This window comes from Sus scrofa, chromosome 1, assembly GCF_054392235.1.
Source record: "Sus scrofa isolate SSC_HxYL_T2T_F1_AM1 chromosome 1, Sscrofa_HxYL_maternal_Yorkshire_Landrace_v2.0, whole genome shotgun sequence".
In the NCBI taxonomy this organism is placed as follows: domain Eukaryota; kingdom Metazoa; phylum Chordata; class Mammalia; order Artiodactyla; family Suidae; genus Sus; species Sus scrofa.
In genome coordinates, this window is record NC_139383.1 from 41684106 (window position 1) to 41710985 (window position 26880).

The 26880-nt window shown below is 34.7% G+C and overlaps 1 protein-coding gene and 1 long non-coding RNA gene across 27 annotated transcripts in view; one reads left to right on the top strand and one right to left on the bottom strand.

Annotated features, from left to right (window-relative positions):
• Window positions 1-26880, bottom strand: part of LOC106506546 (uncharacterized) — a 1093182-nt gene that overhangs the window by 414846 nt on the left and 651456 nt on the right. The window lies entirely within an intron of this gene.
• LOC106507559 (uncharacterized) overlaps window positions 1-26880 on the top strand; it is a 295098-nt gene that overhangs the window by 184367 nt on the left and 83851 nt on the right. The gene's annotated exons all lie outside the window — the stretch shown is intronic.

A 26880-nucleotide genomic window follows, 5' to 3' on the forward strand; every position in this document is an offset into this window, starting at 1 on the left:
TTAATGATTTGGCTCATCTCTGTGGAATTGCTAGTTTGATCCTCTGGATCCCCCACTAGGAGCAATGGGTTAGGGATCCTGTGTGGCTTACATCACAGACCTAAGTTGCAAATGTGGCTCAGATTCAATCCCTGGCCCACTTCCATATGCCATGGGTACAGTTGAAAAAGGAGAACAAAAAAACAAAGAAACAGGAAGCCACACTTAATGTCATGGAAATTTCAGTCCAATTAATTTTAGTGCTTACTTCTAATCTTTTTCTATATTTAGTTTTGTCTTTCTGAATTTACAGTATCAAATTAATCCTAGAACGGATGAATATTTCCTGAGTAGTTTTATCAGGAATTTAAATTTTAAAAATTCATATACTTCTTGGAATTATCTCTTGCTTTGTCAATGTCAAACCAGCATATCATAAAATTCTTGAATTGTCATGTTTTTCTTCATAAATCTCTGTCATATGCTCTCATAAAACAAATGGCTTTCTTTTTATAGTTAGAGTTGTAGAGAAAATGTCTCAGATTAATTGAATTTTGCTTCTGGTTGGTAAACTATATTTTTTCATGCTAGGATGCTTGCAAGATGTTTTATTTTGTTTTCAACTTATTTTTTACTTTTTTCTTTTTTTCTATGTAGTTGATATACAATACTATATGTTACAGGTGTAAAAGTAATTCACAATTTTTAAAGATTAAACTCCATTTATAAATATTATAAATATTGGCTATACTCCCTGTGCTATACAACATATCCTGGTAGCTTATTTATTTTATACATAATAGTTTGTACCTCTTAGTCTCCTACCACATCTTACCCCTCACCCTGCTCTTTAGGTAACTGTCTACTAGTTTTTTCTCTATATCTGTGACTCTTGTTTCCTTTGTGTTATATTCACCGGTTTTATTTTTTAGGCTCTAGGTATGTAATATCATATAGTATTTGTCTGTGTATGACTTATTTCACTTGGCATAATATCCTTCAAGTCCATACATGTTGTATATGGCAAAATTTCATACTTTTATATTGTTAAGTACTATTCCATTGTACACATACAATCTTTATCCATTCTTCTGTTGGTGGACATGTAGGTTGCTTATATATCTTGACAATTATAAACAATACTGCTATGAACATTAGGGTATGTGTATCTTTTTGAATAAGTGCTTTCATTTTTTTGGATATATATATATATATCCAGGAGTGGAGTGCTGGCTTGTATGGTAGTTCTATTTTTAGTTTTTTTTTTTTTTTTTTTTTTTTTGAGAAACTGTTTTCCACTGTGGCTGCAGCAATTTACATTCCCAGAACAGTGTATGAGAGTTCCCATTTCTCCACAGTCTCACCAAAATTTGTTATTTGTGGTCTTTATGATGCTAGTCATTCTGTCTGGTATGAGATGATAGCTCATTGTGGTTTTAATATGCATTTCCAAGATGATTAATGATGTTGAGTATATTTCATATACCTGCTGGCCATCTGTATGTCTTTGGGAAAATGTCTCTTCAGGTCTTCTGCCCATTTTTTAATTGGGTTGTTTTTTGATGTTGAGTTATATGAGCTACTTATATATTTTGAATATTAACCCATAATTAGCCATATAAGTAGCAAATATTTTCTCCCATTAAGTAGGTTGTCTTTTCATTTTGTCTATGGTATCCTTTGTTGCACAAAAGCTTTTAAGTCTAACTAGGTATCATTTGTTTATTTTTGCTTTTATTTCCTTTGCTTTAATAGACAGATCCAAAAGTGTATTGCTATGATTTCTGTCATAGGCAGAACACTCTTTGACATAAATCATAGCAGTATTTTTTTGGATTTGTTTTCGATAGCAAAATGTTCTTTTATATTTGAAATGACCCTTAAATATATTATAGCAAAATCTTTGATCTTTAAGAATAAAGGTGTATTTGTAGGCCAAGCTCATCCTTCTAGTTGAGAAAGTTTCTTTAATTATATCTTTGCATTTTATTTTTGTTTCTCTTACTTTAGTTTCTTTCCTTCAACTTTTGTGATAATCATATCCACTTACTATTTTCATCTTTTGTCATTTTCTTTGGCATTTTGGAATAGTTTCTCCCCATATCTCATATTTAATTGTGTACAAAGTTAAGCCTGCCTTTCTGCCTCTTGCCATCCAGAATATTGATTTTTATTTTGTTTTTGTTTTTCCACTTTAGGTTTCCATACCTTTTTTTTTTTTTTTTTACATTTTTTCATTTCGCCTGTACACTTAATATGCCTCCCTAGTCCTGTTTTAGGGAATTTTATCTAAGCTTTTGGTGGACTAAAAGAAATGTGTGCTAAAATTTTCATCTGTTCTTTGCAGAAAAGTAAATTATATAAACATACTTTTAAATGTATCATTATATTGTTTTATTTCCTTTATGTTACATTGTTTTTTGAAGGCCTGTGATTTTTTTTTGTTTGTTTTTGTTTGAGGAAGAGGCTAGCTTGGTTAGTTACCTTGAACAAAGAGAGATCTATTCAAATCTTATGTTTTTCACTTTCCAATGCCTAACAGTGTTATTATATTTTCTAGCTAAACTGTGGGGTTGAGAGAGATACAGTTTTATAGCTCTCTATGAAAACAAATTAATGCTTTCTCTGTATCTATCCTGGTCTCAACACATTTCCTTAAGCAAGTTGGCATCCGAGGTATAATGCTTGGAGTGGTCATGAAATGAATGGATGAGTATTTAGGAGAGGAATGACCAAATAGGGCTCCCATCCTTGCTAACTGAAATAAGAGAATACAGGTGTTCTCAGAAAGGAATGCCTGTATTCCAGATAGGGATCAAAACCCTGGGTGAACTTTGAATTTTAGTATTACTTGCCTTTTTTTGGATGCAGGACATCAAGTATGTAGTAGATATTCTAAATGTGATCCTCGTTGCGTCGTAATCAACAGTAAAATTAATGGAAATTCTACACAGGCTTTGCCAATTTTTATTTAACTGTTTTTTTAATGCCTCCACATTTGGCTTTTTATATATCTTCATGAAATTTTCAATGCTCAGTTTGGATTTTGTGCAGACAGATGCTCTAATTTTTACACAAATGTCTTTCCATGGAGTGAAATGAATTGTTGGGTAAGCATGTTAAATAAATGAAAGAACATTTCTTATTATCCCCTTAGCGTAAACCAGGACATATATTCTAGCTTTCTCTCTTAAAAAATTATAGTAAAAAAGCTAAGAATGTTATATGTTTATGTTAATATTAATAAGTAATGTTTTTAGAATTTTTTTCTCTGAAATGTTAAGGAAAAGAGCTAGAATGTATATTTGTGTTTAACACTGAGGGTAGCATAAAAAACATTCCTTCATCTATTATACTTGCTTAGCCAACAATGTGTTTCTCTTCTTGGTCAGACATTTGTATGAAAATTAGAGCATCTGCTCTAACAGAATGAAATTTGGGGGACAGTCAATGCTTAAAGATTGTATATACTTGATGGCATTTATACTTTGTAAATAAATGAATTATAACATTGTCATCAAATAGAACACTATGAAAACCAAATTATTATGGAAACATCCCCACAGAAATTTACTTAATATTTTGGCCTGTCATTTACTTAGCATTAATTCTACCCTAGAATCATAGAAACATTTGCAAGCAAGATAGTAGATGATATTAAAATCTGATTATAGATTCGTAATTGTATTGATGATTTGGAAGATTTCTTTGTTCAATTTAGAATAATTAAAAAAGAAATGTTTTTAATTATTAATTGTGTATCCAGAACATTTTTGAAGTTCTGTTCTTTTTTCAAAATAACTTGCATTTTTAAAACCTGCCTCTTCTCCATTTTCTGTACAAGAACTCTCATTCCAACTCTGATTACCTTAGATCCAGACGTTTGTAATAAATTCTTAGCCTTCTTCCTGACTCTAAATTACCTCTACTTTACATCCTGCCAACAGATTCACTTTTCTGAAAACATTTTGGTAATGTCTTATCCTACTCAAAAGCCTACGGTAACTCTCCTTTCTTTTAATATACATTTAGTTCCTTATCCTGACATAATTTCTTCCTCTCTCTCTTTTGTTGATCTGAGCTGATGAATTAGTTATTCAATCTCCTCCCAATATAAGTAATCCATATTTTTCCCAGTGTAACTAATGAAATCAGCCCACTTGTTCTTCCCTGCTCCACTTCCTGTCACCTCTGAGTACTTCCTAAACTTATCTCAATGGATATTAAACATCACCATTTGATTTAGTTCCCTGCAAAGAATATCTTCTCATTTTCTCTCTTCCATCCAACATTTCATCTCTTCCATGAAACTTTTCCCACTATTATGTATTGGTGTGTTTTCAACTATATTTTATAAATATATAATTATTATAAAAAGTAGTAGTTAAATATTTAAAGAAGAAAAGAGCTTTAATAACATTGCACATTAAAGAATAACATTCTTGAACAATTTTCCAATTATTGCTTTTGGATTGGTTAGCATAATGTTAATTGCTAAAACAGACTCCCAAATTTCAGAGGTTTAACACAATACAATTTTATTTTTTGCTCACATTATATTCCAGTACAGTGTTGCTCAGAACTGGAATGCAGTAGTGCTTGGCTTAATGCAGATTTTTAGTGACCCAGAGTGATAGATATTGCCATTTTCAACACAATGTTTCTAAAGTTTATTTGGGAATTGACTTGTGGTAGTGGAAGAGGAAAGATATTGGAAGAACAAAACTTAGAGGAAATTTTTTCTAGGTCAATCCTAGAAGCAGTGTGCAGAAATTCTGCTCACATTCCATTGCCCCATGCTTGGTCACGTGGCTACATCTAACTTCAGTGGAATCTGGGAAATGTAGTCCCTTTCTGGGGCTTCACCTCCAGAAAGAAGTCTGCACTTAAGTTAACAGGGAACCTGGATTTTCGAAAGTTAACTCTTTTCTCTGCTAAAGCAGCCATCCAAATTTTCTATTAAAATAATGTATACCTGGGAATAATTAATTATTCCATGATTAGGAATTTATTTAATAATCCCAGAGATGTGTCTGCATTAAATTTGTATTAAGACCAGGGCATGCTTCTGTTCTTGTTATTGCAAACAAAACAAAACAAAAAACGGAGAGCATTTTTCTGAGCTGTTTCTCAAGTTACTTACACCTTCGAATTCTCAGAAATGCTTTAAGACCTTTAATATGCCAAGAAGTATGCAATTAAAGGTATCTAACTTGTTTGACAAATTTAAAATAGTGTGGAGCAATTCTGTGGACTTTGCTAAAATTGATTTATCATCAGGTATATTTGGTCATTAAAGGGTATAAAAATGTAGAAGTTTGGTTTTAGCCTAGCTGTCTCGGAATCACATTGAGGGTGCTCTAAACAGTTAACTCCTCAGTGTGGTCTCATTTCTTAGCCTCTCAGGAAATTACTTTTCTTATGCTATGCTAAACTTAAATAGTGCATGGTTTCTTTGGAAAAGAAAGTTGAACATGCAAATGGAACTAACACCTGAGAATATGTAAACTGCTTTTATATAAAATTGATTCGATCTAAAGTCTTGGTATACATACAAGACAAGTTTATCTTTACACGAATCTTTCAAATGGCCAAAATACTCAAATCTTATGGTGAGTCTTTTTGTGAAGAAGTCTAAATTAATCTGAATAAAATTAGGTAAGGCAGATTTTACTGGAGTTTGTCTATAGTGGGAAGAAAAAATAAAAATAATAGTTAAGATCCCTTGAGATACTGCTATATACAAGTTCTTGTATCAAATTGAACACTGTGCATAATATGCTGAATTCTAATAGATTTATTGTTCAGAGCTGAATAATGACAATTTTATATATTTTACTTTTCACACATATATATATAAACACAAAAATATGTTTATATTTACAACACCATAGAGTCAGGTACGTTGTTCAAATCCTGGCTATACAAGTTCTAGATGGTGTGTTTTCACCTAAAGCTTTCTGTACCTCAGTTTCCTAATCTGGAAAATAGGAATAGCATGTATACTAGACCATAGGTTTCCTATATGAATGCAGTGAATTCAAATACATAGAATGTTTAGACCTGTTTCAGGATATATGTTCTATTAATGTTAATTGATACTAATTCTGCAGTAATTTTTTTTTTTTTTTTGTCTTTTTGCTATTTCTTTGGGCCGCTTCTACGGCATATGGAGATTCCCAAGCTAGTCCAATCGGAGCTGTAGCCGCTGGCCTACGCCAGAGCCACAGCAACGCGGGATCCCAGCCGCGTCTGCAACCTACACCACAGCTCACGGCAACGCTGGATCGTCAACACACTGAGCAAGGGCAGGGACCGAACCCGCAACCTCATGGTTCCTAGTCGGATTCGTTAACCACTGCGCCACAACGGGAACTCCTGCAGTAAATTTTTCATAATGTAGAATACACTTTATTCCAATTTCCTGGACAGGGATCTACCAGCCCTCCTTTTTGGCAGGATTTATGTCTCCTTGTTTTCTTTAAATTACAAGTGCTGATGCCTAACAGTGATGTAAATAATTGAGCATATACTCAATTCCATCTCTGTCTCCATCTCTGCTCCCAAGTCCCTTTCCTTGAAATATGTAAGCAGAAATAAAAGACTCCAGTCTAAATCTGAAGTGATATTTTGAAAGTGAAGTTAAGAGTTGGGTAATGGAGTAACCTGTTGCCTTGCATACTGGTTGAGTATCTACATGTTCTATCTTTGATCTAGTTTGTGGATACACAGATGCTCAGTTTGTAAAAATCGACAATTGTGTGTGTGTGTGTGTGTGTGTGTGTGTGTGTTAATGCTTCAATAAAACAAGTTTAAGATTTCGGTATAAAGTCTTAACCCAGGAGTTCCCATTGTGGCTCAGTGGTAATGAACCCAACCATTCCATGGGAATGTGGGTTGATTTCTGGCCTCACTCAGTGGGTTGGGGATCCAGCATTGCCATGAGCTGCGGTGTGGGTTGCAGATGAGGCTCAGATCTGGCATGGCTGTGGCTGTGGCTGGCCACTGTGGCTCTGATTCAACCCCTAGCCTGGGAACTTACATGTGCCGTGGGTGTGGCCCTAAAAATTTTTTTTTAAAAAGTCTTAACCCAGGTGAGCCAGCCTATACGTATATCTGTCACTTCAAGCAGCTCCACCAGTACTTCGTTTTCTCCTTGACAAGGAACAGCTCACCTGTGTTGAATAGAGTCTGGTTTGTTGAGGGAGAATACTGAAGTTGTTATTCAGGAAGAAGAGACAGGAAGAGCAAGAGAAGACATTCCCTGAATTTTTAAGAACTTTAATGCCCTGGTTCCTAGTTTATATGTGAAGTTGATTTGCATTTTCCCTCCTTTTCCCCAATATAATATGACTTGAAGAGTTGGTTCAGTTTTTAAAATAAGAGCTCTAACTATGCCACATCATTTAACAAGGGTGGGAAAACAGATTAAATACAGAGATAAATATTCTTCTCTAGGGATTTAATAATCTATTTTATAAATTTCAAAAAAGTGGATTGGTCTTGCTGTTTGTTCCAAACCAAAGTGTCAGTGAGATTTTATTGTTCCCTTCAGCAAACATCTCCAAAGGAATAATGGTCCTTGAAATGACCATAGTTAGCGTCACTATATAAAGAATATTTTTGTGACATTTCTCTTTGATACAACTCAGAGCTATGTCACAGCACTGGACAGGGCAAGTCTTAGAATGTCCGCCATGCCTTCTGGGAGAGTAACTCTAATCGATCCACTGATGCCAAGCAATAATGTGCTGTGCCTCAAGACTCTGGCACAAGGGCTGTCAAATCATAGATGAGCTGATGATGTACTGCCTGGCTAGCTATAAGAAATACCTATATTTGAAATAGTATCTATTCTCTCTGAGATTTGAGCTAGAAAGTATTGATTTAATTGTTGCAGGCTAAGAGTTTCAAAGCTGAGGATGCCTTTGGAAAGAGTTGTAACCCTTTGAGTCATTGCATGTTGACTGCTGCAACCACTAGCTTTTCTTCTCAGTCACTATCCCCTGTAATTGCCTACCCCTTGTCAGTTGTGAGTTTTTAGCAACCACGTTTCATGAGTAAGCCGTTCTCTGTGGCCATTTTTGAAACTGTATACTTTCTCCCAAGATGGAATTAGAACGAAGGGAAAGTCAAGTTATTTTTACTATTGGACTCTCTGAATGTGGGCTTAAGATTAGCATATTTTCATTTGCATAATGATTGGTCTATATAGAGAGAAAAAGAATAAAAGAAAGATGTAGTGAGAAGCAGAGATGAATGTTCAAGGCAAAATATTCATGGTTCCCTTCCTGAAAAGAAAGACCCTGCCTTGAGGTCTTACCTGTGCATAAGTTTAATATCCCACCTCCCCTTAAAATTAAGCTGTCTTTAGTTGGCTCTTGTTATATGTGATTAAGACTCTTAATTTCTTTTTTAAAGTCAGTTTGTAGAGAACAGACTATAAGTAAGAAAAATACTTATACTAGGAGATAAAGAATGGAAAGAAATGGAAAATTACCTGTATCTAAAAGAAAATGGAGAGTTTGTGCTTAGAAACAGGACTACTACAATAAATGCCATGGAGCCAAGGAAAAAGATAGAATGACTGCCTCATTCCGTCTGATTTTCCTTTCACAATTCCTATCCATAAGTTTTTGTAAAATGCTTTCCACCCTTTTTATTGAAGCAATTTTAAAAGGGAACACAGTACAAAGTGACTCATTAAAAAGTTATCAACCACAGGATGCTTAAAAAGGAGGAAAGCTTGCTCAAGTGCACTGATGCCCTTACATTTGTTTAAGTGGGTCAATCAAATTGGATATATAAACCACAACAGCATGCATACCTGATTAGCAATCTCCAAGTAAATATTATGCTGAGACATTGTCTTGGCAAAGCACATTATAGAAGGTGGAGATGTTCTTATGAGAAGAAACATTTTCAGATTAAGATAAGAGAAACGTAAACTGTCTTATTTCAAATCTTGTTCACTAGAAATTAATTTTATGTATTTGCTTCCCAGTTTCTGCCTCATAAATATGTGAATAATATTATCAACTTCATTCTGATGTTAGGAAAGAATACAGAATGTAAATTTTCAGAGGAATCTGAAATCCCTTACCAAGAATCTATATTAGCAAATAGGTTAAAAAAAAATAGGATTTTTGAATTAGGTGTATCTTCTTATCCCATATAAGTTTAGTAGTTTAAAATGTCAGCTATCTGGAATAATGTTTTGTGTCTGAAGACACAGATCATTGCATCAAATTGTATTAAAAAACAGCTAATTTGATTTTTAATTGTTTCAGTATCTCACTTCCTCTCTCTGTTTGTCCCCCACCATTGTCAGCTTAAAGTTCACCAAGGAGGAAAGCATGTATTGGTGGAGCTTCTTGAAGTGATAGGTATACATTTAGGCTGGACTCATTTGGGTTAAGATTTTATACAGAAAAATTTAAACGTGTTTTTATTAAAGCATTAACACACAGTTGTCAATTTTTACAAATTGAGCATAAGTGTGACCACAACCTAGATCAAAAATAGAACATTACTCCCCAGACCCTCCCTTTCAGACATAATTGACCCCACTGCCAAGGGATAAGAACTGTCCTGGCTGAAAACCATAGGTTAGAGTTTGGTCCAGTTCTTAGTTACATAAGTGCAGCCACACAGTATGTACTTATTGTTGTCTGGGTTATTTCCCTCAATATTATGTTTGTTGGAGTTCCCTGTATTCCTGTAATCAGTTGCAGCTTATTTATTCTCATTGCAACTGCTCATGATGCAACCACTGTCCATCTGTATTCCACTGTGACTATCCCACAATTTATTTATACATCTACTGATAGTGGACATCTCTTTCACTCAGGTTTTAAATCTATGTGGCTGCACATGAACTTTTGTTATTTTTCACAATTACATAAACCAGAATCGTATTTTTCACTTCTAACTATGTCTTTTCAAATTTTCTGAGTAGCTAAATGATTGCAGACTACCTTGCAGGACATTAGTCAGATATAGTACAGATAGATATATCAATGTACATAGTTCAGGACAAACTCACCAACCATCTAAATATGGCTTTTCAAACGCTTTCTCAAAAAAAAAAAATAGTTCTTTTCTGGATTAGTGGTTTGATCTGAAAACTGTTGACCTTGCATTTGAAAATTGCTGGTGTACTTTTTTTTTATTTTAATTTAGAGATTTGAACTTTGAACAAACAGTTCTAGCTTTCTGAGGTTAAAAATTCGATGCAGAGTTCCCGTCGTGGTACAATGATTAACGAATCTGACTAGGAACCATGAGGTTGCAGGTTCAATCCCTGGCCTTGCTCAGTGGGTTAAGGATCCGGCATTGCCGTGAGCTGTGGTGTAGGTCTCAGACGTGGCTCGGATCTGGCATTGCTGTGGCTCTGGTATAGGCCAGCAGCTACAGCTCCAATTTGACCCCTAGCCTGGGAACCTCCAAATGCCGTGGGAAGTGGCCCTAGAAAAGGCAAAAAGACAAAAAAAAAAAAAAAAAAAAAAATCGATCCATCTCAAGTTCGTGTACTTTAGTGTTTCCTCAGCACTGAAGTCATCTCTCATTACCTCTCTGTCTCCACAGGCTGCATTTTCACTCCAGTGCTCACTACTGACAGATGAGTACTGGACACTAGAAATTGTTGGAACCTCTGCATTGGAACTTTTGAGAAGACAATCTGGTTAGGGTTCCCTTTCTCTACTAACAAATGGAGTCCTTCTATGATTACAAGTAGGGCAATTTCAGAGAGAAATTACTGTGTACAAAGGAAATTTACAGTTTGAAGAAAAAAGGCTGGGTATAAAGCAATTCTGAAAGGGGAGTCTCAAATGCTTGAGTTTGAAACTACCTTCAAACCTGGGTAAGGAATTTTACCTCTATGTGCCTCAGATTCATTCAGAACACACTTCCAATTTACAGAGAAGGCAACTGAAGATTAATCCTTCATCTGGAGAGGTTTTTCTTCTAGGAACCCTTGCTCTTGATGAGATATGTCAGCCCTCAGTTTCCTATTTTCTTTCTTGTGAAAGCTTCCTTTCTTCATCAGATATTTTCCTGAAAAAATTTACTCTTTCTAACCCAATGGTAAGAAAACAATACAACTATCAACCAAATACAACCTTGCTTAGAAGGTTTCATTTGCTGGATCCATTTGACCTTCCTTGTTATTCTGTGATTCATTCAATTGTGATTCACTTAGTCTGAAGGAGTTACTTTTAGGACCTGACTATGTAATTACCTGGGGAGCCAGTGATGAGTAGTGTGAGGGAAGGGAGTATGAAGGCTTCTGAACTTCAGTGACTGGCTTTATGGTCAGGGGCAACTATGAAATCTTGTTTGACTTCACTATTAGTGCTGTCAGTATGTACTTCAGGCAAATTGATTCCTTAGCTGGTTCTTCTGTTAAATTACCCATGTGCAGTCCTCAAACAAGCATTACTTGGGGGATAGTTGTATAATTTTAATCCATTTAGCAAAGAGAATACATTCTCTTTTAACAAGCTGATCTATACTTTCCACTGTTCTAGGTAATCCTGATTTATTGGAGAACACATAGTATTTTTTATTTTGCTTAAGGTACAGCTATCTACCAAAATAATAAAAGCACCAAATTATGCCTCCATTTGTTTCCCCAGGAAGAGCTTTAGGCTCTTTTTGTTTTGTTTGTTTTGTTTTGTTTTTTTAAGTTTTTGAGTCTTCTTTGCTTACCAATTCTTCTCACTACATTTTAAATCATATTAATAATATTACTATTAATCTCATATTATCTAATATTTTAAATGTTCATGCCTTAAATATTCATAGAAGTTGAAAACTGTATTTATACCATGTAATTTCTACTTGTACAGTTATAAGTACTCAATTTCTATTGGCCGATTGGCCTTGAAAATGTATATTCAATTTCCTTTTTTTCACCAATTCAGTGAAACCCTACATTGAAATATACATAGTTCTCTTATTTGCATGACTTTTAAAAATACTAATGGATCAATAATCAAGCTACTTTTAAAATTATTGCCAGAGAGTAGGTTCATGTTTTCTCACAGAAAGAATTCAGAGAGATGGGACATGGAGGCCAAATAAGCAAACTGAGCATTTATCAAGCAGCAGTATACTCTCAGGAGGGAGAACAGGTAGGCTCAGAGGAGCTGATGCCCTGAGTTCCTTCTGGCAAGCTGGTTACGTGGAGTGTCAAAATGATTGGGTGTTATCTTGTTCTTTTTATGGCTGAGTAGCATTCCATTATGTATATGTACCACATCTTCTTAATCCATACAGCATAAATTAACAGAACATTGTAAATCAACTATAATAAAAAATTTAAGAAGAAAAAATGATTGGGTGGAATATGCATCAAGAAGGAAGGTAATTTTTGTCCCAGCCCCACCATCCTGAGTGGAGGGGGAGTTTTTTCCTTATTTGGTCTTGTTCAGTTCTGTCATGGCACAGGTACATGATGGATACTCTTGTTGCAATGCTAATTCTATTGTAATGAGTGCATACTGAGCAAAAGGCTACTTTAAGATGCTTGTGGTCCTACCTTCTTTCCTTCCTTCTCAAAATGTATGGTTTCCAGTCACATGACCCATGATTCCCTTCTCTGCTCAAGTCTGGTTAACTGCTTATTCTGACAAAATGATGTAAAATGGTGAAGACACAACTTAAATAAATCTGTGTGTTCTAATATTAAATCTTACTTGTTGGTTGTTAGATGGAACCATATACATTTAAATTATCTCTTTTCGTGCACACCAGTCTCCCCTCTGGATCAGGAGATCAAAATATTTCAATATAACATCCTAAATAACAAACACTTCTTTTTAAAATATCCATTCTGAGCTTGCCATGTGTGGGGGTTGCAGAGATATGGAAAGATTAAATGGCTGGCTTTCTGATTTCAACAAAATGGGATATGGCTAGGGGACAGATAATCAGTTTAAATAGTTAAGTGAATTTGTATGTTATCAGCCTGGTCAATAGAACAGCTATATTTGCTAGAAGAGTAGAGAAGTCTTATAGCTGTAGTGGAGTTTTAACAGAGAATTGAGGGAGGACAGAGAATGATTTGGCTGAGGAACTGGTGGGAAAAATGTACTCCAAGCAGAAGAAAGAAAAGATAGAAACATGTAGAGGCATGAGACAATACAGTGTCCTTAAGGGATTACATGAAATTCACTAGTCCTAGTCATTACTATTCAAAATGTGATTTCATGATACTATTCAAGATGTGATTCCGGTTTCTTGGGTTTATAAACTCAGAGAGTAAATTCTGGTGAGAATATGAAGCTTCAATTTGGCCTCATTCATATTTACATCACCCACTGTAATATTTGGAAAGTACACTATTTGGAGCTATAAGTTATATCATTTGCATAATTGTTTAAAAATACTAGAATCTCATTTATCTAGCAACTCTGCACTTATCCTTCATTTATCAAAATTGTAGTAGGTAAAGGGATTATTGGGGGGGAAACTGACATCCTGATTTGGGAAAAAAGAAACTGAGTTTCTTTTTCTTTTTGGGAAAAAAGAAACTGAGTTTGGTTCTAGCCCTGAGGGTTAAGGAGTTTGTAAATGTAATTGGCCCAATTAAATCTGCTGTTGATAACCAAATGACTCCACACCTCAAGGAGCATTATTCATGGCAGCACTGGCAGTGAGGCCATAATATCACAAATGAGTGAATACCTAATGCACTTACCCTAGTTATGGTAGGCTATATTTTATATGGCAAATCTTATATCGAGCCCTATCAGATGATAGAATGCTACTACTGGTAATAGATATATGCATAGGAAATTGCACTAGTTATCTGCTAACTTCCAAACTATGTCTCAGTCCTTGGATACCCATGAAATATTGTCTTCTTATGCATCCTTTAAAATTTCCACTATTTGAGGTTGAGTCTTGGTTACTTACAACTCAAGGAATCCAACACAGTAAACATAGTCAGCTTTCAGTGATAAAGAGTGGATCCCTGTTTCTGCAGCTGGGATTGCCAAAGTGCTGGGAGGCAGAGTAAAACAAAAATAACTACTGTACTGTATTCATTTAAGAAATGAAAAATCTAAGATTTTATGGAATTAGGTGAATTATCCCCACAGTTTAGAATATGTAATTGTGAGTGGGTAAAGAGTATAAACCTATTTCCTAGATCTCTGTCATTAGTTTGTCTTGGCTGTCATCTTTCAAGTTTCTGTTACTATTATTATTATTGCTACTATTTGTTGTTCCCGTGATGGTTATTATTATTACATTTATGTACACTTTTTTATGTGCCAGGATCAGTGCCTTACTGCTTTATATACTTTATTTCAATTGCTACAACAAAAGCTTGAGGTAAGATAGTTATTAATATTTTAATATTTTAAATTCTATACCACATGCTTATTGAAATGAAAATATTTACAATTTTAACTTTCTGTTCAACCACAATTCCTTTTCATTCTTTTACATATACTTCTCACTTAATTGTTAAACAGCATGATGTTTTGGAAAAATGCCTCAGGTGTTGTAATAATGTGTTCATATATGACATAGGATACTTTGACAAATATACTTCTACTTTACTAGACATTATTTTGAGTCATCTCAGTCACCTCAAGTACAAAACTCCATCAATGATACGGCTCTCATATCCCTTTTCCCAAAAGTAATGTAAGTAGTAATCTATCACCTACTCTCTCTTGCTGCCTCAGTAACTTAATTTTCTACTTAAACTTAGAATGGTTTAATTTCTTTCTTCATTGATCCTTTGTTCCTGAAAAGAATGAATTTAACTTTACTGGGAGATAGGTTTTATATATTTCAAGTGTTGTTTATTATCTACTTACAATCTTAAACCTTTTTTCCCATTCTGGAGTCAAAATAAGCCCTTATTCTTTCATATCTTGTATTTTTAAATTTCAGATCTAATTTTTTAAATTTCATAAAGCTCATTGTTGTAGTTTATTTCCATTTTCTTCTCACTTTCCTAGTCGAGCCAAAATCTATAGCAAATATATGCAAGCACAATAACACACATGTGTGTTATGTTGGAATTCTGATCAGAATCTTAACTGTTATTGCAAGAAACCTTTTTTTTTCCTTTAAGTTGAAACATCTTTCATTCTATTCAGTGTATATGTTCAATTTATCAACACTTGACTTTACTTGTCTTCAAGGTTGATCTTTCTAAAGTTCTAAGATTTGTTTTGGTGCTAACTAGTTTGCAGTTTTGATTTCTAGATTACTGTATGTCAAATTTAATCATAATGCTGTCAGTTGGCCGAATGACTCAACTCCATTTTTCTACTTCACTGATTTTTCCTTCAATCTGGCTTAAGTCAACATTCCCTGTAGGGGATTTGACAGGCTAATTCTAGAAGTAAGCATTTTCCTAAGCCATTACTTCTGTGTCTGTTTCATGAGGCAACTCAAAAGAGTTTAAATTAATATTTAATAATTTTTATTACTTATAATTTTTGTGTTTATATTTTTGTTTGCTTGCTCTAATTGTATTTGGAAAAATAGAAGTTCTTTAAATGTGTTAAAAATTTAAAATTCTATCCAATGGTATTTGCTACTGAATTATAAGGAATATTTTTCTAACAAGGATTGTCAGGTGTTATAATTTCTCCTTCATCAAATCAAGGAAAATTCTAATTTACCAGCTCTTGCAAATAAGTTAGTGTTGGGTGTTTGTGTGTGTGTGCATGTGTGTTTGTGTTTATGAAGTGGGTATATAGCTCTGGTAAATTACTATACCCTCATAAGTGATCTGACTTAAAGAATGTTTGTGGAGTCATTATTTACAACCTGAGGCTTTTAACTTAGGGGAAGTTAGGACTGGCTTCCAACTTCTATAACAAGATGTAGAAGATAATTCTGGTCCATTGGCAAACACGGGAAATTCCCAGAGAGAAGGCAGAGAATAATTAGATTCTACTTGCTGTAGGTGTAGAACTGACAAGGAAGAAATTCCCAATTTCTTAACACTTTACACAGGTCACACAATAAGAATTGATAGGTAGGAGATCCCTGAATTGGGTCAGGGCAAATCAGCATTGCATTAGGGAAGTAAAATGCTCCATAGGAAATAGCATTCCTGATACTGATACATTTTAGCTAATAAGGTTCTAAATGGAAGAGGCCTGCAATTTGTAAGTATCAAGCACAAGAGTTTAAAGAGGTATGACAAAATACATATATGTCTGAAATTACTGACTCCCACCCATACCAATTACATATTTTGATATATCCCAAGTATTCCATTTCATAGGATAACCATGATAAAATAAACGCAAACTTCTGTACAAGGAGAGGATGTGGACCCATTGATTCTAATAGGTTCTTTACTTGCTAAGAATCACTGAGATTATCTTTTTAGGACTATCAGTAGATCTTTCCCCAGATGACATGTGTTTTATCCTAAACTTTTGGCCAGATTGTTAATTATAACCAGTTCCAGACTGATGAGATTTTAGTGCTTATTTATAAAGGCCAATCATTATTATGATAATTTGGTGCTAGTGATTTTTCAATATTATGCACACAACTTAAGGGGTTCTGGGGACATGAATGCAGATGGAAGAGATGGTATTCAGAAAATGCTTGTTTTGTATTGGAAAAGAAAAGTCACTTTTTAACAAGAGGCAGTTTTATTCAATTCAGGTAAGGAGATTTCCTGAGTATTTAAGGATCATTATCTAATGAACATTTAAAAATGAAAAGCTCTGACAGTTTAAAAAAATCCATAGTTATTTTGGTGACTGTCTCTGATGAAGTCTGAATGTGGCAGAGAGGTTTAATTTTTCAGGATAATGGTTAGCATGGATAATTCATAATAAGTTTAACAATTCAAAGCTCAAAGCTGTTAAATAATTGCAACTGGATTGCCAACTGGCTTTACTCAAATCTAAAAGGGACCTTTAATGTACTTAATATTTTGCTGAAACATAATTCAGTCTCAATGACTTTGAAAGGGACATTAATAGTTTTCTGAAAATATAACCTTGAAAATTAAGTCCATTATATATTTCCAAGATTATGGATGAAACTACTCTGTCAAATAAGTCATTGCATTAGCATAATGAGGTATGAGGGGAAATATAAGTGAGAAACAGCAAGTAAAAAGTACTTTGTAACACAATTTGCTTACATTTAACCAAAGTGACCTTTTTAAAAGCAGAGCTGAAGGGTTAGGTTTATCATCACTTTCCAAGCCATCAAGTTATATATTTCTATTTAGTAGAACAATTTGCTGAAAATTGCTGTAGTAAGAATTATGCTTGGTCCAGCTCCCTGCCTGTAATACACAGAGTTTGAGGGTAAGAAACCTCTGAGAACAGCTGTTAACCAGCCATCACTTCCCTGAAGCAAAATACTTCCAAGCGTACATGGCTATAACTTCCCTTCTAAAAAGCAAGCAAATCAAAAGGAAGACAAATCATTAAAAACTTATTTTGGAACATATCTATACCAAAGAATAAAACAGCAAAATGTTAAAATGCTAAAGAAGTAGCATGGTGTATTCTATCACAAGGAGGCTGGCAAATGTCAACTTGCCTGGTCATTCAGCTTTGGATGTTATTTTTTAAATGTTTGCCTAAAGAAGAGTATTATATGCAAAGTCACATGAAAAATATTTGATTGAAAGTAATAGATTGAAGTGTTCAGGTACATTTCTTCATTGCTTTTATTCAATTAAGGATTTTTTTTTAACCTAACTGCCTGCATATCGTCTGATGAGAAATTCTCTTCAGCTCAAAGATAGCTGAGAGAAATAATGTCCAGCAGAGTGGCCCACAGCAGGCATAAGTAAATATTTGTTGAGTGAATATTGAATGTATGTGTACAGATTGGCTGGAAAAAGGAGGCCTTCATGTTCACATATGGCATTGGTTAAACAAAAGATGGAATCCTCCTGGGCAATGATTTAAGATTTTTTTAAGATTTGCTCATTCTATAAAAATGAGGTTGGTTGTGTCTTTTCTCCTCTTTTGGTAGCACTGGTGTGCTATGGTTGTCAACACATCAATTTCTTCACTCTGTCAGTGATTTTTAAAAGAGGGCAAAATGGAAAGTTATTCAGCACATCATAATGGTGTTGATGATAGGGATAAAAGAGATCCTGTGAAGCTGTTCTCCTTGACCTTTACTGGCAGATTTTTCAGTTAAGAAGTAGTCACTACAGGAAACAACACTATCTAAGTCCACCAAGAGCTCATGTAGTCTGGAGCAGCAGGACACACATTGTTCATAGATACATTGCACCAGTAGCAACAACATGGGATGGGAAGTTCATGTTCTAATTGAATTTGTCCTGAAATTCAACATTGATCCTGAGGAGGTGGATTAAAAGAGCTAAGTGCAAACTTGAAAAATACAATACAGAAAAGATAAGGATACATGTACCTCAGGAGTATGTAATTCAAAGAAGTATGTAATTCAAAGGAATTGTCACTAGATACCATTCTTTTCATCAGATAGTGTATAACTAGGCAGTCTGAATGGCTTCAGGTAAATGAGATATAATAAAATCAGAGTGATAATTCCATAAGCTATAAAAGCACTGCTATCTCTATACTACAATAAACAATAATGATAAAATGAAATAATACAAAGAGTAAGATTTTAAAATTATATGGCACTTGATATGCCTTCTGTACTCTTTAAGTAATGGCACTTAACTGTGTCATTACACTCTATTGTGTGTTTGAGCAAATACTACTGTAATATTTAGCGTTAAGTTATTGAACTGTGTAACTGGCTTTAACATTTTTCATTTTAAAGGTTTAATTGAAGGATAGTTGATTTATAATGTTGTGATAATTTCTCCTGTACAATAAAGTGATTCAATTATACGTGGACACACATCCAGTCTCTTTCAGATACTTTTCCCACATAGATTATCACAGAATATTGGATAGAATTCTCTGTGCTCTACAACAGCCCCCCATTTGCCAATTATTCCATATATCTCAGTATTCATATGCCAACTCCGGACTCCCAGTTCATGCCCTCCAACCTGTCCCCTTTGGTAACCATAAATTTGCTTTCAAAGTCTTTGCACCTGTTTTTGTTCTGCAAATAATTTCGTTTGTATCCTTTTTTTTCAGATTCCACATATAAGTGATATCATATGATGTTTGTCTTTCACTAACTTAATTTCTAGGTCCATCCATGTTGCTGCAAATGGCATTATTCCATTCTTTTTATCTCTGAGTAATATTCCATTGTATATATGTATCACATCTTCTTTAACCATTCCTTTGTTGATGCATATTTAGGTTGCTTCCATGTCTTGGCTGCAGTAAATAGTGCTTCAGTGAACACTGGGGTGCATGTATATTTTCAAATTATGGTTTTCTCCAGATAGATACACAGGAGTAGGATTGCTGGATCATATGGTAGTTCTATTTTTAGTTTTTTTAGAAGCCTCCATACTGTTTTCCATAACGGTTGTACCAATTTACATTCTTACCAACAACGTAAAAAGGTTCCCTTTTCTCCACACCCTCTCCATCATTTATTGTTTGTAGACATTTTGATGATGGCCTCTGGTTGGTGTAAGGTAGTATCTCAGAGTAGTTTTTATTTGCATTTTTCTAATAATTAGTGATTTTGAGCCTTTTTCACATGCTTTTTGGCCATCTGTGTATCTTCTTTGGAAATGTATATTTAGATCTTCTGCCCTTTTTTGATTGAATTGCTTTTCTTTTTATATTGAGCTGTAAGATTTGTTGTATATTTTGGAGATTAATCTCTTGTCAGTTGCTTCACTTGCAAATGTTTTCTCCCATTTTGTAGGTTATCTTTTCATTTTATTTATGATTTTCTTTTCTATGCAAAAACCTTTGAGTTTAATCAGGGCCCATTTATTTATTTTTGTTACTCTAGGAGGTGGATCTGAGAAGATATTGCTGTGGTTTGTGTCAGTGAGTGTTCTGCCTATATTTTCCTCTAAGATTTTTATAGTATTTGGTCTTATATTTAGGTCTTTAATCCATTTTGAATTTATATTTGTGTATTGTGTTAAAGAGTGTTCTAATTTCATTTTTACATCTATCTGTCCAGTTTTCCCAGCACCACTTATTGAAGAGTCTGTCTTTTCTCCATTGTTAAGTGCTTGCTTCTTTTGTTGTATATTAGTTGACTTTAGGTGCCTGGGTCTATTTCTGGGCTTTCTATCCTCATCTATATTTCCATTGATCTATATTTCTAATCTTGTGCCAGTACCATACTGTTTGTAGTATGGTCTGAGCTCCCTATTTCTTTCTCAGGATTTCTTTGGCTATTTGAGGTCTTTTATGTTTCCATACAAATTTAAGAATTTGTTGTTCTTGTTCTGTGAAGCATGTCATTGGTAATTTGATAGGGATTGCATTGAATCTGTAGATTGCCTTACATAATTTAGTCATTTTGACAGTACTGATTTTTCCAATCCAAGAACATGGTATATGTTTCCATTTGTTTGTTTCATCTTTGATTTCTTTCATCAGCATCTTATAGTTTTCAGAGTACAGGTCTTTTGTCTCTTTTAGGTAGGTTTGTTCCTAGGTATGTTATTCTTTTTGATGTAATTGTAAACAGGATTGTTTTTCTAATTTCTCTGATCTTTCATTGTTAGTATATAGAAATTGTCAATTTCTGTTTATTAATTTTGTATCCCATAAGTTTACTAAATTCATTGATGAGCTCTAACAGTTTTCTGGTAGTGTCTGGTTGGATTTTCTAGGTATAGTATCATGTCATCTAAGAACAGTGATAGTTTTACTTGTTCCTTTCCAATTTGAATTCCTTTTATTTCTTTTTCTTCTCGGATTGCCATGACTAGGATTTCCAAAACTATGTTGAATAAAAATGGTGAGAGTGGACATTCTCATCTTCTTCCTTATCTTAGCAGGAATTCTTTCAGCTTTTCACCATTAAGAATAATGTTAGCTGTGGGTTTGTCATATATGGCTTTTATTATGTTGAGGTAGGTTCCCTCTGTGCCCACTTTCTGGAGGGTTTCTATCATAAATGGGTGTTGGATTTTGGCAAAAGCTTTTTATCTATTGAAATAATCATATGGTTTTGTTTCAGTTTGTTAATATGGTGTATCACATTGATTGATTTGCAGATATTGAAAAATCCTTTCATACTGGGATAAATTCCACTTGATCATGGTGTATGATCCTTTTAATGCATTGCTGGATTTGGTTTGCCAGCATTTTGTTGAAGTTTTCTTCCATCTATGTTCATCAGTGGTATTGGCCTGTAATTTTTAAAGTTCTTAGCAGTTGCCTTTTATATTGAGGTGCCCCTTTGTTGGTTGCATATATATTTTTATGTATATTTACAATTATTATATCTTCTTCTTGGATTGATCCTTTGACCATTACATAATGTCCTTCTTTGCCTCTTCTAACCATCTGTATTTTAAAGTCAATTTTGTCTAAGTATTGCTATTCCAGCTTTCTTTTGATTACTGTTTTCATGGAATATCTTCTTCCATTCTCTGACTTTCAATTTGTATGTGCTCTAGAACTGGAGTGGGTGTCTTGTAGACTTCATATATATATGGGTCTTGTTTTTGTAGCCATTCGGCCAGTATGCGTCTTTTGGTTTGAGCATTTATCCCATTTGCATTTAATGAAATTATTGGTATGTATGTTCTTATTGCCATTTTGTCAATTGCTTTTGGATTTGTTTTTGTTAGTCTTTTTTCTTCCCTTCTGCTCTTGTTTTCTTCTTTTGTGGATTGATGACTATCTTTAGTGTTGTGTTTGGATTACTTTTTCTTATTTGTGTGTGCATCTATGATAGGTTTTGGTTTGCAGTTACCGTGAGGTTTTGATATAAGGGTCTATATATATATACAAGATTGTTTTAAGTTGCTGGTCTTCTAATTGCAAATGCATCTCCAGTATCCTGCAATTGTACCCTTCTCTTCTTGTTATTGTTGGTTTTGGTATCATATTTCTGTATGGATAACTTCTTGCCTTACAATATGTTTTTCTTTTCTAGTGAGCCTTCTCACTTGTAATTTTCTTGTTTCTAATTGTGTTCCCCCCCCCACCTAGAGAAATTCCTTTATTATTTATTGTAAAGCTGATCTAGTGGTGCTGAATTCTATTAAATTGCTTGTCTGTAAAGCTTTTGATTTCTCCTTCAAATCTGTATGAGAGCCTTGATGGGTAGCATATTTTTGGTTGGAGGTTTTTTTTCCTTTTATCACATTAAGTATATTGTGCCACTCCCTTCAGGTCTGCAGAGTTTCTGCAGAAAAATCAGCTGATAACTTTATTGGGGTTCTCTTGTATGTTATTTGTTGATTTTCTCTGCTTTTAGTATTTTATTTTCATCTGTAATTTTGGTCAATTTGATTAATATGTGTCTTGAGGTGTTTCTGCTTGGGTTTATGCTACATGGTATTCATTTTGCTTCCTGGATTTGAGAGAATGATTCCTTTCTCATGTTTGGGAAATTTGGGGCTATTATCTCTTCAAATATTTTCTCCATCCCTTTTTCTCTTCTTCTGGCACCCCTATAATGTAAATGTTGGTGTGTTTAAAGTTGTCCCAGAATTCCATTAAATTGTCAGCATTTCTTTTCATTCTTTTTTCTTTATTCTGTTTCATGTCAGTGATTTCCATCTGTCTATCTTCCACCTCTCTTATTCTTTCTTCTGCCTCCTGTATTCTGCTATTGGTTCTGTCTACTGAACTTTTTATTTTGGTTATTGTGTTTTGTACCTCTGTTTGTTTAATCTTTAAATCTTATATTTCATTGTTCAATGTTTCCTGTAATTTCTTAATCTCTGTTTCTAGTTTGCTGCTGAGATCTTGAATCATCTTTACTATCGTTACTATAAAGTCTTTCTCATGGAGGTTGCTTATTGCCAGTTTACCTGTTTTTCTGAGGTTTTGTCTTGTTCCTTCATCTGGCTCATAATTTTCTATCTTTCCATTTTGTATAGAGTTTTTTGTATGGTCTCCTTTTTGCAGTCTACAGGTTTGTAGCCTCTTGCTTCTGGTGTTTGCCCCCTTGTGGGTGAAGTTGATAGAGGCACTTATGGTGGGATTCTTGATAGGATAGACTGGTGCCTGCCCACTGGGTTGGTGGAGCTGAGTCTTGTCCTTCTGGTATGTGGGGATTTGTCTCTATGTCTTATTAGAAGCAACTATATGCCTAGGAGGACTTGAGGCAGTTTGTTTGCAATTGGTGGGACTGTGATCCCACCCTGTTTGTTTTTTGGTCTGGGGCTTCTCAGGCCTGATAGGCAGGACCAGATTTGTCCAAAATGGCTGCCTCTAGGTGAGCTCATGTTGGTAATTGTTCCCAGGATATCTTCCTCCAATGTTTTGCCCCCACAAGAGCCACAGCCGCCCCCTGCTTTCCCAGGAGACCCTCCATATCCTGCAGGTAGGTCTGACCCAGATTCCTGTGGAGTCCCTGCTTTGCTCTGGGACTCAGTGTACATGAAACCCTGTTTATGCTCTCCAAGAATAGTCTCTGTTTCCTCCAGTCCAGTGGAGCTCCTGCACATAAATTCTGCTGGCTTTCAATGCCAAATGCTCTGGAGGCTCCTTTTCCCAATGCCAAGACCTGCCCCCCCGCCACCTAGGAACCTGATGTGCAGTTCATAACTCTCAATCCTAAGGGAGAGGAGCCTCTGTGATACAGTTATTTTCCAGTCTGCAGCCCCCTGCCCCCAAAGGGTATGGGATTCCTTCTATTGTAAAAGCACCCCTCCTACCATCTCAATGTGCCTTTTTCTTTGTCTTTGGGTGTAAGGTGTATTTTTTGGTAGTTTATAGTCTATTTTGTCAATGATTATTCAGCATTTGGTTGTAATTTTGGAGTTTTCATGAGAGCCAATGAACTTGAGGCTTTCTACTCTGCCATCTTATCTCAGATGGTTTTAATTTTTTTAAAGTCAAATGCTTCTAAAGTGGTCTATATAATAACTGCACCTGCTCTCATGCACACTACTGAGAACTTTCTTTGATGGAAGATGGAAGACGTAGAGAACAAGAGATTGATATAACCTAGGGCCATTTTTACCTATATATCTTATGATCTGGTGAATTCACGGGACTATTTCATTCATGCATGTAAATAAATATTTGGTATATGTGTCATCAGTCACTTCCCGATGCTTTATGTACCCATCGTCTATACACTGTTATGTTCAGTCAAGAAGTGGACAGCACCAAGTTCACTTTGGAACTCACTGACAAGTCAGGTTAAGGGTTATAATCTTCTTTATCTGTGTGTGTCATTGTTCTGAAGTCACTCCCATTCCTTTTGAACATTGTTGGCCTCTTTTAGGATGAGCTAGTTGTGAGCCTGAATCCAAATCATCATGGCACACATTGCACTTTAACGACTGTTTATTAATTTATAATAAACAAAACACAAATGTTATGAATCAACCTGCTGTTTTTGAAAAAAAAAAATATTTGTTCCATTTTAGAATGTTCTAGTGCTTTCAACCACTTCTTAAACCAGCATAATGACCACATGAGGAATATACTATTATACTAGTTTTTGTGGAAAAATCCGAAACTTGGATTTATCCAACTTTACAAAACACTAACAGACTTGAAATTCATTTTGAACTGTTATTGAAATTCATTTCTATGTGTTTTATGGAGGGCAAGCTCTTTTCAATAACCACAATGTGAGAACTAAAATGCTCCTTTTAATCTTCTCTCTGATTACTTCTTTAAAACTATAAAACTGAAAGTATAAATCTTGAGCATTTTCTATTCATTAACATCAAGTAAAAACAGGTATAAAGAGGGGTTACCCATAGTGCCTTTGTGTTTCTTTGCTCATATTTGTAAGATCTCCTATGACCTCTTGCTTTATCTGCTGGTCCCAAAATTTGTTTTCCATAATGGAGGTTTGAGGTTTATTTTTTTTTTGGTGGGTGAGTGGGGGGGCAAGTCTATTAGAATGTGCTAGCATTTAGACTGACCATAACTGACAAATATTAGCGATATAAAAATATTATTTTTCCTTAAAATATATCTATTAAACTGAACATTATTCAATCTTGCATTATAGAGCAGTTCAAAATGAAAGACTGCCTTGCTAATTTATTTTTTTTTTCACCTGCTATCAATTATTTTACCTAATATTAGAATTGTGCTAAGAGGGGTAATATATTTATACTCTTCAAAAAAATCTCTGAGCAGAACCAAAATTATATATCCACTAATTCCTTCAGAAGTATTAAGCCGATCCAGTTATTATACCTGTAGTGATTCTAGGACTGTAACTTGCTAGAAATCTAGAAAAAATTACTAAGAGATCAATAGAAACTCTTAAAAATAATTATATATTTTCTTTTTATTACCCTAAAGATATAGCTTTAGTAAGGTTTTATTTCTTAATGGCAGAGGAGAGGAGTAATGAAAAAAGGCAATTTATAAAGTCCTCAAAATACATCTGAGCAAATTCCGAACAAACTGTAGTTAGCCTGTTTAGACCATTCTGGTAAACTATAAAAAGTTGAATGCTTAGGTTAGGCTGTACCCTGCAAATCTGAAAGGACTCCACTTGTGCAGTTTTAAGACAGAGGCCTGGAGTCAGCAAGAGAGACATCTGTGGTTTAATAGATAGGGAGAATTTACATGTGTGAAGCAAGGTCAGATGGAGGGCAGGACATGGGGACATTCTTCACTCCTAATGATAAGGGGAATTATATCGGGTTGGCATGCCCTTCACAGTTCCTTTGATGAGAACAGTCATTAGCTGGGGTCTGGGGTGAATACGTAGGAAGGTCAGTCAGGTAGTAGGGTGTAGGTGAAGAAGGCACTAATTGAGCAGGTGATGTACAGGGAGCAGGAGAATAGCCATTTCGAGTTGCCAGACCCTACACTTAACACTGAAAGAACTTTTTTTGATACTATTTCTATAATTTGTGAAATTAATTCAATAAATTTTAAACTTTTGGTATATGGATATGTCCAAACATGAACCGTCCAGTTTTACCTTAGTGATAGGCAGTAAATCTGATCACCTAAATCTCTACAGTTAAATTCTAAATTCTCTTAGAAGCATTTTTCTTACTTAATTTCTATTTTATGTTGCTTTTATTGAAAATTGAAAAAAAATTTAGAAAATAAAGATTATGACATCTATGCAAATTGCCTTAAAGTTCTACTTCTGCTTTCAGTTTTGTTCCACTTTAAAATAAAACCAGCCCTCAAAAAAGTGAAAAATATCTTGCTTTTTATATGTAGATCCTCACTCACAGGGAATGAAGGAATTCTATTGGGAAATCATTTGATGTTTCCCTTTTAAGCAGAAAGTTTGTTTTGTTTTAAGAAATACCATCTATATTTAAACTTTAAAAAATAACTTGTTTAAAAATTTTTAATTGAAATTTATTATCACTAAATAAACTATCCCTTCATTTGCTTATAACCGTATTACCAAGGAGGTTGGGAAAGAACTAACCCAGATGTCTACTCCTAGTAGACTGACCACTGAACTAGTGGACTGACTGCAATATAATGAGCAACTGTCACCTTTCTATTGTACAAGTATGTAATAAGAAGATTGGTTGACTGGAGTTCCCATCGTGGCTCAGTGGTTAACGAATCTGACTAGAAACCATGAGGTTGCGGGTTCGATCCCTGGCCTTGCTCAGTGGGTTAAGGATCTAGCGTTGCTGTGAGGTGTGGTGTAGGTCGCAGACGAGGCTCAGATCCCGCATTGCTGTGGCTGTGGCGTAGTTTGGCGGCTACAGCTCCGATTCGACCCCTAGCCTGGGAACGTCCATATGCCATGGGAACGGCCCTACAAAAGGCAAAAAGACAAAAAAAAGAACAACAACAAAAAAAGAAGATTGGTTGACTAAAGTAGTATATGGAATTGCATAATTTCACCTACTAAAACAAGGGAACAAGGAAATAG